Genomic DNA, 7,058 nt, shown 5'->3' with positions numbered 1-7,058 from the left:
TATTTCTAATGCAGGCCAGGATGCCATTGGCCCTCTTGGCCACCTGGCACACTGTCGGCTCATGTTCAGCCAAGCATCAATCAACACCCCCAGGTCTCTTTCTTCTTCACAATCATTTAGCCACTCATCCCCAAGCCTATAATGCTGCTTGGGGTTGTTGCAGCCAAAGTGCAGGACCCGACACTTGGCCTTGTTGAACCTCATCCCATTCACCTCAGCCCAGTGATCCAGCTTATCTAGATCCCTCTGTAGGGCCTCGCTACCCTCAGGAAAATCCACACCACCTCCCAACTTGGTGTCATCTGCAAACTTACTGAGGGTGCACTCAATCCCCTCATCTAGGTCATCAATAAATATATTAAACAAGATGGGCCCCAGTACCAACCACTGGGGGACACCACTTGTAATGGGTTGCCAGCTGGACTTAACTCCATTAACCACTACCCATTGGGCATGGCCCTCTAGCCAGTTCCTAGTTCCAAAGAAGTGTATACCTGTCCAGACCATGGGCAGCCAGTTTCCCCAGATGAGCTAGAGATAGAATGAGAGCTATATGGGTTTAACTGAAATAGTTTTAAGGGCTGCAAATTAAGCAGAAGTATTCACAAACATTTAATTCCTTGTTTTGATTTCAATGATTTCCATTCATTTCTCATAGAACTGGACTCAAGACACTGTGCAAACTGCACTGAGGTGAGCCAAGGTGTGTATTTCTGGAAGATCAGCCACTGCACCTATGGGTATCCTTGCTTCAGCTGTTGTAGGCAAGCTCTTACACAAACTCGAGGCTGGACACCTGCGTGTACCCCCTAAAAACAAAGAATTATAGAATAATTAAGATTGGAAAAAACTAATATGATTATCTAGTCCAAACATCAACCCATCACCACTGTGCCCACTAACCATGTCCCTAAATGCCACATCTACCCTCTCCTTTAAGCACCTTCAGGGACGCTGACTCCACCATCTCCCTTGGTAGCCAAGGTCTCACCACCCTTTCTGAGAAGAAATTTTTCCTAATATCCAACCTGAAATGAATGAAAATCCAGCTCTACAACTGAAAAAAAAGCAGTTCCATGGGATTTGAAATGATTAGATTAAATTATTTTATATTTTCTGCAGATGCATTGAAGGTTAAACAAATCCTCAGCATTAAGATCAAAGTGGCTCCCTCTCTGATAAAAAGATTCTACAGACTTATTTGTGGAACGCTTTTCCAAAGAACATCCTAGGCTACCCTTTGGAGAACAACTTTGCACAGGCTAGAGGGTACACTAGAAAAAGTAGTATTTTTCTAATATTTGTATCTGCTGTGACTAGGAGTGAACCACTGAACATATCCTGAATTTGCTTAACTTAAAAATGCTTTTACAACTTTTAAGGACTACTTCCAAACTACCTCATTCTGTACATCTTCTGAATACTCATCTAAATCAGGGACATGCTCAGACAGCTTAGTATGGATAACTAAATATGATTTAGATGTTTATTATCAATGTGGCTTCAGTTCCTTCTTCAAAATGATCTGGATTTTTTTTTCCTGAAAAAATGATCTTTTCTTGCCTTATTCCTTACCCACTCATAGTTCATGTGTGAGCTCCAGTGAGGATACATATTCCTTCTCAAAGTTTTCAGAAAAGCTCCAGCTGAAGAATCCTGTAACTGGAGTCATTTTTACTTGACACTCACTTCTTCAAGTTGTATCTCTCCAAAGAAAAGCCCAAGGCCATCCTAACAAATCAGCATATCTTGACCCTTTAAAACTCACCTCTGATCTTGGAGCAAATCTTCCATGTTTCACATGAATGCAACCTTCCCTTCCAATCTATTTTGGATTTTTTACAATCCTCATGTTAGCCAGGAAGTCTCTGAAGCTCAGCTCCTAAAAGAACAGTTTTATACCTTATACCTCTGACAGAAACTGCTGGCATTTGACTGCAGGAAGCTGACATGATTTAGGAGGGGATAAAACATGTACATGTTTGTTACTTGAATTTTACAGCTCTGCAGGGAATGAAAATCTTTTTTCACAAAGGATTTAAAACCTTGGCTTTGTTCCCCAGTTGAAAATTTCAGAAATTATCTGCAGGCAAAATGCAAGACGAAATTAATTTGGGGTCAGTTGAAAAGGTTTCAGTTTGACCAAAACAAAATCCTTTTAATTTTGACTTTTCAATTTTTTTTTTTTTTAACATTACATTACAGTATGCTGAACAGCATAAAATATGAGATGCTAGCCCTAATGCTTTAAAGAAAGTCTTGAATATATAACCCAAATGTAACTGATACATTGATGCCTCATTGAGTTTATAGAAACACTAAAACAACAACTGTGAGGGATGTGAAATGAGCTATTCATCCTGATCTGCATCCACAGGTAATATTTAATAATACTAGTATTTAAAATAGTTTATTAAAGATTACGAGAAAAAGAAGTAAGGGACAAAAGGGAATTGTATTGTAACAACCAGGTATTGTAAGATTCATCTTTGTTTTGTGCTAGAAACAAATTATATTGGCTAAAAATATTATCTATTTACATAATTCTTAATGTTCTCATTATCTCACACATATTATTTCCGAGCCAAGAAGAATCAAATCTTCAGCAGTAATGAAGCTCTGCTAAGGAGGAGTCTCAGAAGCTGAACTATTTTAAAACACCAAAACCACACTGGTTTAATGCACAGTCATACTTAAGTATTTACACTGAGAGGTAAAATATTTTTGATGTGTCATTTGAATGAAACCTATCCCATTAGAAGAGTTTTCACTCTTTCTCACCACCACCACATTACCACCATTTCAAAAAATATGTAGAACAGAAATGTAATCAGCAACTGTCAACATCAGCAGATCACTTGTCATCAGCCCAACTACTTTCGCTGAGGAAATCAGTATTTGTGCAGATAAGGTTATAATGCATTCTGACTTCTGTAGATAGTAGGCTGTACCCTTTCCTTCCCCATCTTAGAAAAATCAAGAGTTCTGAAAATTTCCTCTCTGAGTATGAAGCCAGGTATAACCTACCTCAGTATACTCCTTAAAATATACAAAGGTCTTTTGAAAAAAAATTTGAAAATCATATGACAATATGAGAATGCATAATTAAAAGCCAAGCTAATGTGACTTTCAAAACCTTATTATATTGTTTATGGCAATGTGCAGAAGACAATGAGTTTCACTTGATTCCTATATCACACATCTTTTACAGCAATGACAGTAAAAAATTCTAATCCCCTCCTTCCTTCCTTCTTCCTTCCTTCCTTCCTTCCTTCCTTCCTTCCTCCCAACCCTGGCCATTCTGTGATTCAGTGATTCTGTAAGAGTAGATCTGATTAATAAGTATCTAAGGGGAGGTGAGAGGCAAATGGATGAGGCCAGGCTCTTCTTGCTTATGCATAGTGATCCTTTCCTACCCCTGCAATTCTGTGGTTCTGTGAGTTTGGAAACGAGATAAGAGTTGAGCCTGTGTTCAATCTATAGTTTATAGATTTCACCTTCATCTGTTTCACTCTTAGTCACTAAACATTAATAAATACAGTGAAAGGGGGCTCACTATATGCAAATTTACTCCAAACACGGACTCTAAATAATTTTACAAACTTCACTGTGTGAAAGAGCTATTCTCTATTCTTACAGCGTAGAGTCTTTGAATAATTTATAACTTTTCAAATCTTGTATCTTCCTTAAATAGATCTAATATTTAGTGCTAATTACACAAAAATAATCTTTTGCTTATGTACAAGTAGCAGTCACATAACTTTCCAAAAGAACAGAATTTTGTAAGGAAAAAGATGCTTTTATTATTTTGATGATTATAAATGATTCTTACACACTGCTGAGCTATAGATAACAAATGGATAGTATAATCAGATGTTAACACTTCATGTAATATATGGAAGTACTTCTAGCTTATCAAGCTAAAAATAAGCTGAAATTACTCACATAATATATGTGAAGAAAATTATTCTAATCAAAATGAACTGCCCACATGAAAAGACCAAATCAACAATATAGAAAAATGGAACTTAGAAAAGTGATGACAGCCATCATATTTCTCTAGAGCATAGATATTAGGTAAAGTAAACAACTAAATATGAATATCACTTAAAAAAAACAGAGTTTGAGCCTGACTTTCCTCTCAAGTCAATCTGAATATTACCACTGGGAGTTTGGAGGCATTTATGCCATATTTACACATAAACTTCTGTCTGAAAGTCTTCAATTTTCTCATATATTCTAAAAAAAAAAAAGATTCATGTTAGTAATGCTTAAACATTTCATTGTCTATGTTGAAAGGTAGTTTGGTAAAGTTATTGCTATTATTATTAATATTGAAAGTAATCCTTCCTCCCTTCCTTCCTCCCTTCCTTCCTCCCTCCCTCCCTTCCTTCCTCCCACCCTCCCTCCCTCCCTCCCTTCCTTCCTTCCTTCCTTCCTTCCTCTCTTCCTCCCTCCCTCCCTCCTCTTTCCTTCCCTCCCTTCCTCCCTCCTTCCTTCCTTCCTCCCTCCCTTCCTTCCTCCCTCCCTCCCTTCCTCCTTTCCTTCCTTCCTCCCTCCCTTCCTTCCTCCTTTTCTTCCTTCCTTCCTCCTTTTCTTCCTTCCTTCCTCCCTTCCTCCCTCCCTCCCTTTCTCTCTCCCTCCCTTCCTCCCTCCCTCCCTTCCTTCCTGCCTCCCTCCTTTCCTCCCTCCCTTCCTTCCTCCCTCTCTTCCTTCCTCCCTCCCTTCCTTCCTCCCTGCCTTCCTCCCCTCCTCCCTTCCTTCCTTTGATATAGATCCAATAAAATAATGAAAATGATAGTGTGTTATGCTAATTTCTGGGAAAGATCTTTACTCATCAGTTTTGTATGCAAAAGGAGGTACATCAGCGTGAGTAACTGAGAAAAAATTCTGCGACATTTATTACCCTGAAACTCTCTCAGGCTTATGTAACAATGTAGTTGTGTACACAATTGGGCTAGTACACAGTCTGGAATTTGCATGACAATATCTTAACTTAATCCCAATTTATACACGTTTTGGGCCATCTACAGTAGACCTCACTTTCCTCTTCTCTGATTTTAAATGTTTTTAAATTCTCCATTCAAGAAAACAACAACAAAAAAAGTGATGACAATCCTGCTGAGATAACATCCTGCCATCTCAGTTCACTTCACTGCACCGCTAGCACAAATGTGACCAACGAACTACCCAGAAACCCAACTTTGTGTAGCTTTGCATCTCAGATTCACTGAGAAGTTCAGCATTACTTTTTAAGGTACATATAAGATAAAATCAATGTGGTGGGAAACACTAACTACATAAAATTTCCCAAGTAGACAGATAATAAACAATGCAGTGAAACAGGAACCACCAGAGAAGTTTGCTCAAATAGGGAATTGGAAGTTGTTAACACAGAGAATCTGAAAATGGGCAGTTCTGGACTCTGGAGAGACTTTTTTCAGCCTGTGTGGCCCTTGGAATATTTTCATCCAGAAGGAGTTCCCTTGGATGAGATCCTTGGAAAATATTTCCCTTTGATCTCTGGTGTATTACTCCTCTTTTGCAGCCAGCCAAAGTTTAAAACTAACTTGACTCCCCTTTGACTAATACTACTTGTACAGTAAGATACAGAATTAACATAGCAAGGATCAGAAAGACCTCAAGAATAACTGCAAATAATCAAAATGCTGCTTGTATTGGGCAGAGTTAAAATGAAAATTTTAGACATACCTGGAAGAATCTTGCCTCACCAGCACCAGATGATTAGAAGGATGTGGGCTGGAGAGAACATCATCATCTAATGGAGCATTCACAATCACAGAGAACATCGTGCAACTAGATCAACTCATACCACCTGGGAATCTTCAGCCCGAAGGCTGAAATCATAACAATAACCCTAAAAATAAGTTCTCACAAGCTGGCCTACTCGTCAGCACTGCTTCTTGCTTTAGTGAAGTTGGAGATCTGCTACTAATACAGGCTTCTCTGCTCTAAATCATTTATTTTGGCAGCTCGTAAAATATGGAAACTCTAACACTCAATATTCCCCACTCTCTCATGATTACTGTTCAGGGACAGACTCTTTATATCAAACAGAAACTTAAAGATTGTGGCATGTTATCAAAACCGTAATGAAATCTTGTGCAAGCGCAGTAATCAGAGAGGGCTATTTGTCAAGACATGCTGTAGAGAAAAACAAAATCCCACAGTAGAAACAGGAGTGCTTGCACTGCTGAGAGATACTGTGAAAATGAAATGAGGCTCTTTTTTTCCTCCTCTTTAATCAAAACTCAGTATGAAAACAAAAACGTTACCAAATAACTTTTACTGATAAAAAAAAAAAAAAGTTAGGCTGGAAAGGAGCAGTGCATAATTTATACAGAAACAACATTAAAAGGGGGATTGTTCACATGGATATTTCTGAGTGTGTGATCAGAAATTTTGGCCCTGGGGGGAGCTCATGTTACTGCCACTACTGGGTTGAGGCTGGATTTGACTCTCTCTCTGAGACGGTCAAAATCTGGGAAGTTGCATGGGGAACAAAGGTGCAGGCAGATCTGATATTACTTAGGAGGCCCCCGGTGAGTGCATGCCTGTGCTTTGACCTCACCTGCTGCTGGAGGTTACCGATGCTATCCACAAAATATCTGTAGAGGTTTAAACTCGACTCGTTGCTTAATAGTGAGAGCGCAAGAGGGGAAGTTACACGGGTGGGATCTCCTCCTGGCCATGCCATTGATTTGTGAGGCAGAGGCCTGCTCAATAATCAGGAATAACATTATTAAGTTACTTAAATGGACTGGTGGGATGTTAATTACCCAGTACATTTGTGGTCAGCTTGCCCTTCTGAAAATTAAGCCACTCTGCTGTCTAAATGATGCTTAACTCTGGGTGCAAAGATCATACACTTAAGCCTAAATGCCCCTATCCTCAGCTCTACAGGCACCATCATATTTTAAAATATCATCCCACTTCCAAAAGAGGAGGGCAGCTTCAGGTCAGGATTAAGTTTATACCAGAGATCTTTACAGAAGATCTTAAAACAGTGCTATCTAGTGTTATTGGTTGCACTGTTG

This window comes from Meleagris gallopavo, chromosome 2 (genome assembly GCF_000146605.3).
Source record: "Meleagris gallopavo isolate NT-WF06-2002-E0010 breed Aviagen turkey brand Nicholas breeding stock chromosome 2, Turkey_5.1, whole genome shotgun sequence".
In the NCBI taxonomy this organism is placed as follows: Eukaryota; Metazoa; Chordata; class Aves; order Galliformes; family Phasianidae; genus Meleagris; species Meleagris gallopavo.
This window is presented reverse-complemented; position numbering follows the sequence as displayed.